Consider the following 13,804-nt stretch of genomic DNA (forward strand, 5'->3'; position numbering starts at 1 on the left):
ACAGCCCGCTGGGCTTTCAGCCCTCCATCTGGGTTCCACTAAAAACACATTCTGCGTGTTTCTGTTGTTCTTAAGTCTGGGTTTATTTCAAGGGGAAAATTATAAAGAAACATCTCTTTATTTCAACAGCAGCTTGCGCTCGGGTGGATTCTCATCTGTCTGGTCTGTCCCGCCCGGAAGTAAAAGGAGCAGGCTGGGGTGGGGGTCCCAAGAGGCCCCAGGAGACCGAGGCTCCAGGCTGTGCTTGCCTGCAGTGTGTTAGACCAGCGGGTCTGGCACAGGTTCTGACCTTCCAGCTGAAAGCAACACAGGCTGCCAGGGGAAAGTCTTGGTGGCTTGAGAACAAAGGGGAGGGACTTGGAGAAGCACAGGGCAGGGAGAGACCTGGTGAGGTGGCCCCACCTGGGAAGCATCCACAGACAGACAGGCAAGTGACTGTCCCCACAGTTGTTTGAGAGCCTTCCTTTCTGAACGCAGGGCAGCATCGGGCAGGGGGCCACCCAACTGAGGCAGGGTTTTTCCCAGGAAGGAAGCCAGAGGTAGCATCCGGTCTTCCTAAGGATTCAGGTCCCAATCCAGTCTGAGAATCCCTAAGATGACCCAACCAAAGCACTTGAACTTAAGTCAGTCCATACCTCAGAGACACAAAGAAGAAACGTCAGCACCACTCGAAAGGCCCTTAGCCAGGTAACCCGCTGCCCTCATTTCGCAGGTGAGGAAATGGGCCCGGAGAGGGAACGCTCCTTGCTCAGGGCACACAGCGGGTTGGGGATGGACTGGTCCTGCACCTCAGGGCCCAGAGTTTTCTGGCACTTTGCGACTTTTCCACCCTGCTGCTTACAAGGGTAGGCAAATGGCCATATCTCCACAGAGGGGTCCACGGGCCCACTCATGGACTCGCATCATATGTGCACAGAACGTGGACAGTGGCCCTGGGAGCCATGGGCAGAGCTTGCCAGTATTCCCCCAGACACTACCGGAGTCTCTCCTGGGTCATCTTGTGCACTCAGGCTCCAGGCAGACGTGGGACTCAGAACACCATGGTAGGTGGTCCTGTCTTTGCACAGAGCTGGTGCTAGACACAAAGAGAACTTGAGGCCCAGCGCCCAGGCCCTGGCCTTCACCACCAGAGAGAAATTTTGCAGAGCCCTCTCTTCCTCTGAGCAAGGCCTCTGCAATGGCTCAAGTGGACGTGCTTAGGAAGGACTTGATTGCCCCCTGGTGGCCCTATCTGACATCTCACCCCAGCTCCCCAGTGCCTCAGTCCATTCATCTAGTAGTATTGAGCCCCTGCTGTGAGTCGGGGAAGAAATATTTACTGGTTGAATGAATGGACATCCCCAACCCCCAAGAAGAGGTCGGTCTACTGTAGAATACTGATATGCAAAGCCACAGTTACAGTAGGCTGATTAGCGCTACTATAGGCGTAAGCTTAGAATACAATGGAAGCTAAAAAAAAAAAAGAGAGGGGAAGTGGGAGGGGGGTGTTATTCCTGCTTCTATGTAAGGAGCCGAAGGAAGATTTCTTGAGGGGTGTGGGTTGACATGCTTCCTGGGGTTATGCATAAGCAATCAATAATTACATTCATTTGTTGAAGAGTTTTCATTTTACCAAAAGATTGTATTTGCATTTCCCAGTTTATTCTCCCCGTGGTGCCATGAAGTGTGTTCAATCGTCCCCATTTTATGAGGAGGATACTGAGGCTTGGAGAAGGTAAGTGACTGGCTGCAAGTCACTGTCTGGTATTTGATGACTGCAGTTCCCAAACTGTTCCCAACGAACCAGATTCCCACGGGGAGGCGGGTGCACCAGGGGAGGGTTGCAGATGGAGGTCACCTGCATCCGCAGGGGCGTTGGGAAGTCGGGGCTTTGGATACACAAGCAGCTGCCTCCCATCTCCCAGACATCGGAGCACAATTCAGCTCTGGAAGCAGCACAGCGAGGCGTGGAAAGTCCTGGGTTCCGTGGCTCTGTCACAGTCTCATCACAGACCTGGAAATGGTGGACCTGAAAGACAGACATGTAATTCCCCCTTTACTGCCACCAGGCACGTGATTAGAGCAGCGCCAGGAGTGCGGGGTGAGCATTGCAGAGAGGCTGGAGCCAGACAGGATCCTCAGGGCCAGAGCAAGGCTGGGGGTGAAGCTTGAGAAAAAACCTCATCTTCCACACCGCTCCACTCCCCAACACAGGCTGAAGATCCAGATGGACTCCCTGTTAAAGAATGAAAAATCTGGTGCAGCTGTTTAAAAACGGGCAGGTGTCAAGTAGCCAGTGGCAGCAGAGTGCAGCCTGGGCAGCGCTCTGGAAAGTCATCTGCCACCGTCAGCCCTGGAGAGGCAGGCCTGGTGTTCCCAGCAGAAGGGGTGTGGGTCCTTTAGGCTCCCCGTCATCTCTGTGCCGCAGAGTTGGTTCATCACAGTCACAGGGCCTTGCTGATTTCGTCCCCAGCACGTCTCAACAATCCCCCTCCCTCCTGAGGCCCCAGCCCTTCCACTCTTTGCTTAGAAACCCAGCTTTGTTTCCAGACTGTTTTTTCTTTCTCTTCTCCTCACAGCCTCCCTTGACAGGGCAGCCTTAGCGTCCTTGCTTCCCAGAACCAGCGCTGTATACCCACCTGCTGCACTCCCGCGGGAGGTACAGACAGCTCCAAAGGGTGGGGCTGGGCTGCCTCTGGGAAGGGACTGGAAAAAGGCTCAGGGGTAGGAGCTTGGGGGCTGGAAGCCCAGATGGGACAAAGCACCGAGGTGGGCTTGGATGTGAGTGGCTGTGGTGTGTGGACAGGTGGGCTGCCGTGCATGGGAAGTTTAGGTGAGGATGTTAAGACAGCTGGGCCGGGCGTGATGGCTTCACACCTGCAATCCCAGCACTTTGAGAGTCCAAGGCAGGCAGATCACTTGAGCCCAGGAGTTCAAGACTGGCCTGGGCAACATGGTGAAACTCTGTCTCTGCAGCAAAAATACAAAAAATGAACTGGGCATGGTGGTGCCTGCCTGTAGTCTCAGCCACCTGGGGGTGGGCGAGTGGGGGAGGCTGAGATGGGAGGACTGCTTGAGCCCAGGAGGTCAAGTTTGCAGGGAGCTGAGATTGCACTGCAGCACTCCAGCCTGGGCAGCAGAAACAAAGACTGCTGGGTCACAGGTGACTTTTACCCCTCAGGGTTCGAGGCCTATATGTTTTCCAGTGAGCTACAACATGGGGATCCTAGGGAAGTATGTGTTTCAAGGGAAGTATTCAAGGCACAAGGTCCTTTGGACCAAAGAAATTGGCAAGAGGCGGAGGCTTTCCATTTGATGACCCTTCACTGACAGCCCACCGTGGGCCCAGTAGCGTGGGAGGCTTGTACTAAATCCCGCTGAATCCTCACCATGGGATTTAGATGGGCAAAGTAACAAGCCCATGGTCACAAACCTAGTAAGTCACTGCTAAGGTTCAAACCCGGCTTCATGCCATGTGTGTTTTCTTTTCTTTTCTTTGTTTTTTTTTTTTTTTTTACAAGAGCATCTTTTGACTTTGCTAATTTCTGGATATCATGTGGGGCCTTCCATGAAAGAGTCAAATATTTGGGAAGCCAGCCATCAAAGGGAGGAAGTGCAGGTATGTGAAGTAAGCGGATTGCCCTGCCATGGGGTATCATTTCCCCGTCAGCTCTGCCCTCTCCCAGGACACGTGTTCTCTGCCATGCACTCGGTCTTGCCAGTGCTCTCTGGAACTGCATTTTCCAGGACTCCATTACTCCCCAAGCATACAAATGTCTCTCCTTCATTTTTCCTGTTAACCAGATTTAAAGAATTAACTAGGAATCTTGGCCACCATTAATTTCACAGCTTACAATTATTTGCATACCCCCCCCCTTTTTTTTGCTTGAGTCATTTTAAAAAGCCCTTCTGATTCCTTTAATCCCTTTTGGTAGAGCAATTCCGTTCTCATCTCTCTCAACCTCCTCTCTCCTGAACGTCCCCCTCCCCCGAAAGCTTTAAATAATGCAGCAAATTCTTGTTTCATTTCCTTTTCTCTGTTTCCAGATGGATTTTTCTGCCAGAACATCCCTGGGAATCATTTCTGTCAGACGCTTCACTGGATGTCCCTTGGTCTTCACATTCATTTATCCTCCTTCTATAACCCCCACCTCGAATTGCGATTTGCTGTTTTAATTATAGTTTCTTTTGCCACGTTTGGGTTTTTTTCCCCCTCTTCTCAGTCTTCTACCTCACTTAGATTTTAATCCCTTCTTCCAGTGCAGAAAATTCATTAAGATTTCTAGATTTCCTCCAAATTTGCTTCCTTGATGTTGAATAATTCTTCTTAGTCTATGCATGATGCTGATTGTTCGGATGCTGAGTTAAGGGGCTGAGCGGTGGGGGCAGGAGGTCTTGTTCAAGTGTGGACTGAATTCCCACTCTGGAGTTGGGGTGTCCTTGGGTCTGTCTGGTGCCTGCAGTCCTGCGGTTGGCCCTATCTAAGACCAGACCTCGACCCCAGGGCAAGCAGCCCCCTGTGCCTGCCTCCCTGGCCACCCGACAAGAGGTCCTGGGATTGTTTGCCTTTGGTTCCACAGGTTGATCCTTGCGGGCTGGGCCAGGCTGACCACCTGGGTCACCGGCAGCTGTTTGCCAGGTGCCTGCAAGGCCTGCGGGCTGAGGCTGCAGCTGGAAATGGGTCTGGGCAGGAAGCAAAGGGGGAAGTAACCCATGTGTCTGGGAAGTCAGTGAGGCCATCAGGTGAGGGAGGACTGGAAAGCAGTTCTCTGGTGCTGAGTTACTCACCACGGAGAGGAACTGCCAAAAGCTGCCACCCAGCCTGTTTGGGCTCACAAACCTGTCCCTGTTCTATCCTTAGGGTAGGTATGTAGGTCATTACTAGTGAAGGTCATTTGCTGTGAGAGCATGTAAACATCAACCCTGAGCCTGGCTCAGTCAGAAACATGGGGTGCTCCAAAGTGCCCAAAAGTCCCTTGAAAAGGGTGATCCACTTACAGCCGCTTAACCAGGGGCAGGTCACGTCACCCCTCCGAACCTCAGGGCTGACATGCGACAATGTGCATGAAAGGTCACTGCCTGGGCACTGCGGATATTTTCATGCAGGTGCAGAAATGCAAGGGACGGCATTCATTCCTTCATTCATTGCTACCTGGTTCTTAGAGATTTAATGCAAGAGTCACAACTGGAAAATGGACAAAGAAAAGATGATTTTGAGGATCTAAAGTATAAGATAAAGTCTGAGATGGTCTCAGTGGGAGTTAAGGAAGTAGAAGGGAGGGTGGCCCTTTAAAGCCAGGTGACCCCACCTCAAGGTGAGGAGGGGAACACAGAGGATGAGTTCCTAGATGCCCTGGTACAGGATCACTTGGAGACGTGGAAGGGGCAGAGGGCCACGCATTCCTAATGAACTCGCCTGCTGATCCCAGAGGGCTGGTGCATCTGGAAAGGCAGGCAGAGACCTTCTAGGATGTCTGGAATACAAAATAAGATGGCAGAATGTGAGGCAAATAAATGAGCCAGAAACTTGGACTCATATAACTCTGCAAATAATTCTTTCTTTTTTTTTTTCTTTTTGAGATGGAGTCTTGCTCTGTCACCCAGGCTGGAGTGCAATGGCACAATCTCAGTTCACGGCAACCTCCACCTCCCAGGTTCAAACGATTCTCTTGCCTCAGCCTTCCCAGTAGCTGGGGACCACAGCATGCATCACCATGCCTGGCTAATTTTTGTATTGTTAGTAGAGATGGGGTTTTACTATGTTGGCTGGCTGGTCTCGAACTCCTGACCTCAAGCAATCTGCCCGCCTTGGCCTCCCAAAGTGCTGGGGTTACAGACGTGAGCCACTATGCCCAGTCTCTCTGCAAATAATTCTGACACCTGGGAGTTGCATGCTTGTGTATGCAAAGGACTTGTTTCAGCATGTCTCTTACACTTCCTTTAATAGTACAAGGGCAGTGGCAGTGCCAAGGAGTGGCTTGGAGACGTACATTTGATGCCCCTCATCTTCATGAATCACCTCCGCAGCCCCCACACCCCAGTTGCAAAAAAACCTAAAAATCATGTTTTTGACGTAGGCAGGGGATGTCTCCTTAATCTTATAGAAAATATGAGTACAAGCCCCTTTAGAAAAACCGCTGTAAAGAATCAGTTGAAGGCCAGGCTCAGTGGCTCATGCCTGTAATCCCACCAGTTTGAGAGGCCAAGGCAGGTAGATCATCTGATGTCAGGAGTTCTAGACCAGCCTGGCCAGGACAGTGAAACCCCATCTCTACTAAAAATTTAAAAAAATTAGTCAGGTATGGTGGCACGTGCCTGTGGTCCCAGCTACTCAGGAGGCTGAGGCACAAGAATCGCTTGAACCCAGGAGGCGGATGTTGTAGTGAGCCGAGAGGGTGCTGCTGCACTCCAGCCTGGGCGATAGAGCAAGACTCCATCTCATAAAAAAATAAATAAAAAGTAAATCAGGCAGGAGAATCGCCTGAACCCAGGAGGCGGAGGTTGCGGTGAGCCGAGATCGCGCCATCGCACTCCAGCCTGGGTTACAAGAGCGAAACTCCGTCTCAAAAAATAAAAATAATAATAAATAAATAAAAAGCAAATCAGTTGAATTCCTACCACAGCTTTGAGACACGTCCCTGTCCCTGATTCTAACCAGATTGCAGTTTCTCAGTTTCCCCCAAGGCAGACATCTTAGAGTCCTGGCTCCAGAGATGCTCCGCAATGGATACGAATGGTCAGGAGCTTTCTGGAAGAAGGGAAAGCCCTTTGTGGTCATGAGTTCACAGGGCAGTGGGGATCTCAGCTGGGCTGGACACAGGGAGGGTGGAGGCAGACTTCCTTTGGAGAGGAGGGCAGAGACAAAGCCTGAGGCAGTGGGAGTGAGTCTGGCTGTTCAGGCAGACCCGGGGTTGGTCGGCTGAAAGGGAGGGTGTGAGTAGCAGGTGAGGATGAAGAGGTGGAGGTGCCAGGTCAAACGAGGAGCAAGTACTGGGTGAAGGAAGCAGAGCTGTGCCCCCGAGCAAGGCCCGCCAGTGGAGGCTTCCACGCCAAGGAACGTTTGGGTGAAAATAGGATTTTAGGAACATTAGCCATATATAGAACAAACTGGAGGATGGGGGAGGACTGGTCAGGAAGTTCAGTTAGAAGGCTTTGGCTGTGAGTCCCGAATGAGATGTGAGGGCCTAGCCAGCCTAGCGGTGTATGGCATAAAAATAAAAGAATAAGCTGGGTGTGGTGGTTCATTCCTGTAATCCCAGCACTCTGGGAGGCCGAGGCAGGCAGGTAATCTGAGGTGAGGAGTTTGAGACCAGCCTGGCAAACATGGCTAAGATACAAAAATTAGCCTGGTGTGATGGCAGGAGCCTGTAATCCCAGCTACTTGGGAGGTTGAGGCAGGAGAATCACTTGAACCTGGGAGGCAGAGGTTGCGGTGAGCTGAGACCATGCCATTGCACTCCAGCCTGGGGGACAGAACAAGACTCCATCAAAAAAGAGTCTGGGGGGAAGGAAGGAAGGGAGGGAAGGAGGGAGGTATGGAGGGAGGGAGGGGAGGACTGGAAGGTTACGAGGAGAAAAATGCCCCAGAAGCAGACAGCATGGGGACATGATGTCCCCAGATACATTCCCAGAAGGGAACTAGTTAGGCTGGTTAGTTTCTGCTGTCCAGTCCTTGCTTATGTGGCACAAGAGCAGCATAGAGATTTTCCACAAACCTCCCCTAGGAGGTGGCAGAATGAGGCAGGCAGGGATTAATATGGGCTGCAAATAAACTGCAGATTAATCCTCAGCGGTACTTAATGCAGGGTAAAGTGTGATAAAGTATTCACGTCGTACGGCGTAATAAGCAGGCTGACTCCGAGGCAGCGGGCCTCTTGAGCTGCATCCTACACTTAGTCCCCCTCTTGTTCCTCTCATTTAATCATTCTCAGAACACCTGACTTAAATAGGTGTTTCACGTCCCATTTTTTGCCCCTGAAAAACCAAATTCGATCATAGATTCATCTCATGACATTCTGACACTTACCATATTCTCACATTAGAATAAACATAATTAGAGAGAAAGGAGCTCAGGAATTAGGCACAGGAGGAAGATGAAACACACTTTTCCTAAAGGTTACCCCTTCGGTCTTTGTGCAGGAGGGTCTGTTGTGCAGAGAGGTTGCAGAAAACTCATTTGCTTGTGGGATGCAAACCCAATTTGTGGTTAATCTGAAGGAATGAAATTTGTTATTTGGGGCTGACTGAGTTTCTCTCTCCTGTGGAGCTGGGTGTCTGGGTAGAGGTGTGTCATAGCCCTGTGGCGTGTCTGTAAAATGTATTACATGAATGGGGCTTTTGGAGCCAAGAGCCTCCACTCATGGGCAAGCTTTCGATGGTGCCGGTCCATGGCAGCCAGCTCCCCTGGACCGTGGCTGGACTTCTGTCTTCCCTTCCTCAGCAGATCCTCCCAAGAAGAGCACTAGCCCCTGTGTGTAGAAGGCTTTTGTGGAGGTTCACAGATTCAGGACTGAGGTGGGAACATGCTCAGAAACTCAGGTGGAGGAGGAGTGAACTCAGACAGCACTGACACACGGGGAAAGGGAAGCGCAAGGAGAAGAGGTGGCGGCTAGCCCCATGGCGATGGCCAAAGACTCAAGGACATGGTCCCTGGAGAAAGCCACGCTGAGGTGGAAGTTGTGGGCACAGGCCAACAGCCAGGGGTGGGAATGGAGCTTTGGGAGAGAAAGAGATCGCAGAGAGAAAAAGGAGCCGGAAAAATGGGAAGAAGCAGGAGAGAGGATAAACGGCAGGAAGTGTGGGCGGCAGAGTCTCAGTCCCCAGCGATTCTGATGAACTAAGCCGAGCTAAGGGTAGGTTAACGGACTTGTCAGCTTTCTGTATACAGCAGGGCGCGTACACACACACACACACACACACGCACACGCACACGCCCACCTGTATGTAGTTTCCGATTTCTTTATTGCATCACTGTCTGTAAAGGGCTTGGCAAACCCAAACTGCAAAACCCCATGATGTGCGGTGCACTCTTCACGTCAACTGCCAGGCTCAGCAGGACATTTCTCATGCTTAATTGTAAATACGAGACAGATGGGGGCTAATAAGTGGTGGGCTCTTTGTGGTCTCAAAAGTGAGGTTTCAGTCCTCTGGGCCGCCCACTCAGCATGTCCGGTGAGATGGGACGGTGGTCCTGACCGGGAGCTGTTCCTGGGGGCTGGAGCCAAGGGCTCGGAGCTGTTTCCTGTGAAGGGAAGACTGGCAGCAAATGTTTAGAAGCGAGAGATTCTCATGGCTATCCAGCTATGACCTCAGACATTCCAGATTTTGTTGGGGGATGGCAGTGGCTCATGTACAGTATGTTATATAAGAAACAAGAGAGAGAGAGAGAGAGAGAGAGAGAGAGAGAGAGAGAGAGAGAGAGAGAGAGAGAGGAGGGCAGCCCACATTTCCCAATGGCTATGACAAGCTGAAAACACTCTGATTTTCATGACTGAGATGAGAAGCATCTGATGTTAACAGTGGCATGTACCAAAAACAGTGAGAATCAGCACAGGAAGAAACCCAGCAGTCTTTTGGGAGTCTGGCAGGCAGGTCCAGAGCCGAAGAAACATCACGCCCCAGAGCCGAGGAAACATCGCGCCCCAGCCCCAGCTGAAGTCAGTGAGAGCACGAGAGGGGCCGAGCTGTCTGCGTGTTGCCAGGCTGGGACCCACCGCAGTCCCGCTTCCGGCTTCCCGAGCAGTTTCATCAGCTCTTCCCTATGAGTCCTGCCTGGCAGTGGCTGCTGAGCCCCGTGTCAGCAGCAGGCTCTGGAGTATTGCCTGTCCAGCGTCAGCATGGAAGGGAGGCCCCCTGCACAGACTCTCCTGGGCAAGATGGTGCTGGGGACAGCTAGCAGCGATGTGGAGGCCTGAAGCGGAGCCTTCTCAGCCACAGAGGCAGAAGGGCTTCCAGCCCCTTTGCAACACACACAGTGCAGCAGAATGTGGGGGGAAGGTTTGCACCCTCTCTCTCAGCACCGTTCTTCTGGATGTCATGACCTTTATTTCATTTCGCCAAACAAAATCAATGTTTATTGAGTCAACATTGAAGACCAGCCCTCAAGGAGCTCCCAGTCCAGCGAGTCCACCCTGAGGGACAGACAATATAAGTTATCATCTCATACTGAGGTGAGTGCCAGGACAGATGTTTGAACAAGGCAGAGAAATGGCACAGAAGAGAGGAGAAGTCGTGTCTGAGGTGGACATTAAGGGATACATAATAAAAACTGGCGCACGTTTATTCTGTGCTTACCACGGTCTGGACATGATGCTAGAGCCTTCCATCAATTAACTCCCTTAATTACCAGAAAAGCCCCATGAGGTAGGTTCTGCTGTTCCCATTTTACAAAACAGAGGCACAGAGAGCTTAGTAAAGTGTCCAAACTTACATAGCCAGTAAGAGGGAAAGTAGGATTTGATGCCACTATTTTTGAGACAGGGTCTCACTCTGTCATCCAGACTGGAGTGCAGTGGTGTGTTCTCGGCTCACTGCAACCTCTGCCTCCCAGGTTCACGCAATTTTCCTGCCTCAGCCTCCGGAGTGCTGGGATTACAGGTGCATGCCACTATCTCCTGACTAACTTTTATATTTTTAGTAGAGATGGGGTTTCACCTTATTGGCCATGCTGGTCTTGAACTCCTGACCTCAAATGATCCACCCACCTCCACCTCCCAAAGTACTGGGGTTACAGCTGTGAGCCACCACTGTTGAATGCCACTGCATTGGACTGCCTTTCTAAGACATTAAATGGTGAAAGCATCTACCTGTGATAAGAAGTAGAGGAAAGCATGGCAGGTAGAGCACATAGAATACACAACGCAGGGAGGCCTGAGGTCACGTGGCTCAGTCTTACAAGAGCGGAAATGTAAGAGCAGGAAGGAGGGGAACAGGAGGCTGCGAGGTTGGATTTCCTGCTTTCATCATGGGGCATCTTTGCAGGACTCTTAGAGAGAGAGTCACAGGTACACATTTAAGAAAGACCACTCTTGGCCTGGTGCAGAGGTTCACCCCTGTAATCCCAGCACTTTGGGAGGCTGAGGCAGGCGGATCACCTGCTCAGCTGGTCAGCAGTTCCAGACCAGCCTGGCCAACATGGTGAAACCTTGTCTCTACTAAATACACAAAAAGTAGTCAGGCGTGGTGGTGTGTGCCTGTAATCCCAGCTACTCAGGAGGCAGAGGTAAGAGAATCACTTGAACCTGGGAGGTGGAGGCTGCAGTGAGCAGAGGTCACGCCATTGCACTCTAGTTTGGGTGACAGAGTGAGACTCCAAGAGAAAAGAAAGCCCACTCTTGGCTGCAGGATGACTTAGGGTGATGGGGGAAATGAGAGCAGTTAGGAGGCTCTCATAATAGTGAACTGAACAGTGGAACCACTGGGAACCGTGCTAAGGCAGTGAAAGAGACATCTTTCTAAAAGGAATTTTTGGAAGATCCAATCAACAGGCCTTGGTGGTGACTATATGTGGGGAGTAAGGTGGGGGACATGTAGAGGTTGAGTCCTCGGTTTCTGCCTTGGGAACTGCTACGGCCACAAGTGGGGGTAGGAAGAGCAGGTTTGCGGGAATGGGAGGGAAGGGAATCAGTAGGTTCAATTCTGGACATGCTGCCTTGGGGTGCCTGCGGGACCTCAGATATGTGGAGAGCTGCAGGCAACTGGATATGCAAGTGTGGGTGGCCGCTGGCCGCAGCCCCTCTTCACTGCCCCATCCTGCAGAGGGTCCTTCATTGGGAGCAGAGTGACAGGAAACCTGAGACGATGGAATGTGGCGTTGGCACGGCTGAGTGTGATTGATGCAGAAGAGATGAAGTCGGTACTGGATGACGAAGAACCCAGACTTAGACTCGGCAGAAAGTGATCAAAACAGATGGGATGAAGGTGGTAATGGATGCTCAGGACATTCACTCCGCTAGACAGTGGGGATTCTTAAGTGAGTTGGAGAGGGGGATTCAATCAAGGCACCACTATCGTTGATTTTAGCATCAACCTTTAGCATAATACAACAAAACTTGTAGAGCAGTTACCTTATTCATTGATGCCGCGTTTATTGAACACCTGCTGTGTGCCTGGGCCTTTATAAGAGCGGGGGATACAGCATCGAACAAATCAAAAATCCCTACCCTTAAGGAGTTTATTTCCTGGCGAGGGAGGGTGGGGAGAGAAATGATAAGCAAAAGAAGAAATAAAATATATCATCTTCGGGTATCCACTAGCTGATACAAAGCCTCCACACAAATTAGAAAAGGTCACACCTGTGTGTGGGTGGCGGCCACCCTGTGCCAGGGCACAGAGCTCAGCAAGCAGAACCTGGGCCCACTCTTGCTTGGCAAGGCATGCAGCCTGCACAGCTTTACCTGGTGGCCCCATATGGATTGCCAATTGTCTAACGGAGAAAGCTAAAGCAAGATAAGAGAGACAGGAGTACAGAGAGGGGAGGTGTTGTAATTCAATAGAAGAGGGTCAGAGAAGGTCTCTGAGAAAATGACATTTGAGCAAAGACGTGAAGGGGGCCAGGAAGCAAGCCATGTGGCCCTCTGAGAAAGACTCCCAGGCCGTGGGGACAACCAGCGTGAAGGCTTGAGCAAGCTGGAGCAAGCCTGGCTATTTGAGGAGCAGCAAGGAGGCCAGTGTGGCTGGAGCAGGGACACCAAGAGGAAAAGAGGTGACTGGAGGGGAAAGGCAGCCGGGGCCAGAGTACCACCGAGGCCCCTGTAAGGACTTCGGTACTCACTCTGGACGCCTGGGAAACCTTGAGAGAATTTTGAGTATGGAGCCACTTGATCTTACAGACTTTTTCCAAGCTCCATCTGGCTGCTGGGTTGAACATACCATACAGGAGGGAGGGGGAGGCAGGGGCTCAGTGAGGACCAAGGTGAGGGGTGATGGCTGCGCAGGCCAGGGAGGCGGCAGTGGAGGTGGGAGGAGTGTCCCGGTTCCGGATCTATGTCGTAAGGCCAGCGGGATTGGCTGATGGGTTGAAGTGAGGCGGGAGAGAAGTATGACTCCGAGGTTTCTGGCCTGGACAATGGAAGAATGAAGCTCCATTTATTGAGAGGGAGAAGGCTGCGGAAGGTAACATGGCTGGGCATAATGTCAACATTTTCCTTTGAGCACTGATTTGTGAACGTGCAAAATGACCCCCCTGTAACAGGTTCTGACCCTTGCAACGACTCATATTACAGAGGACAAAACCAAGACCCAGAATAACTTGTGTAAATCTTGCCCAGCTCGTGAGTGACAGAGCAGGATTCAAATGAATCTCTCTGCTTCCACATCTGTGCACTTTGCCCCATACGGCATGGTCTCAGGAAATTCCCACTCCACCAAGGAACCCACGGAAACCAGACCGTGAGCTGCTGGGAGCCGAGGCTGTGTGTCCCTCTCCTCTGCATTCCTAGTGTCGGGATTTCATTAGGGGAACCCTCCTCCTCTCAGCTTGATTTTGGAATCTTTGGAGAGACAGACACAGGAGGCATGCAGACAGGGGAAGATCGGCTTTATCTTCGATCACTCTGGGGTGGAAGATGACAGCTGAGTGAGTGGCTACAGCAGGCTTCCTGATGTCCCCTTGGCCAGGCAGACCTCGGACACTGCAAGTCTCTTCCCGGAGCTTTCACCTGAAGCAGCAACCTGAATGCAGGTATCTGGCAGGCAGACTGGCTCTGAGAAAGGGAGGGGAAGAGGTTGAGCTGCTCATGCTCAGATCTTCCTTTCAAATTCACTATCAGATCAATCCCTTCTCCTCCCATGGAGAGGATGAGGGAGCAAGGCCAGGAGGGTTATT

At 51.5% G+C, this 13,804-nt stretch overlaps 1 protein-coding gene across 2 annotated transcripts in view; it reads left to right on the forward strand.

The window, feature by feature from the left end:
• LOC128929796 (uncharacterized) overlaps positions 1–13,804 on the forward strand; it is a 126,180-nt gene that overhangs the window by 98,161 nt on the left and 14,215 nt on the right. For both annotated transcript variants that reach the window (XR_013527169.1, XR_013527173.1), the window contains one exon: positions 1,639–1,714. The gene's annotated coding sequence lies outside the window, so the exon portion shown is untranslated. The remainder of the gene's footprint in view (positions 1–1,638; positions 1,715–13,804) is intronic.

Source organism: Callithrix jacchus, chromosome 15, assembly GCF_049354715.1.
Source record: "Callithrix jacchus isolate 240 chromosome 15, calJac240_pri, whole genome shotgun sequence".
NCBI classification, from domain to species: domain Eukaryota; kingdom Metazoa; phylum Chordata; class Mammalia; order Primates; family Cebidae; genus Callithrix; species Callithrix jacchus.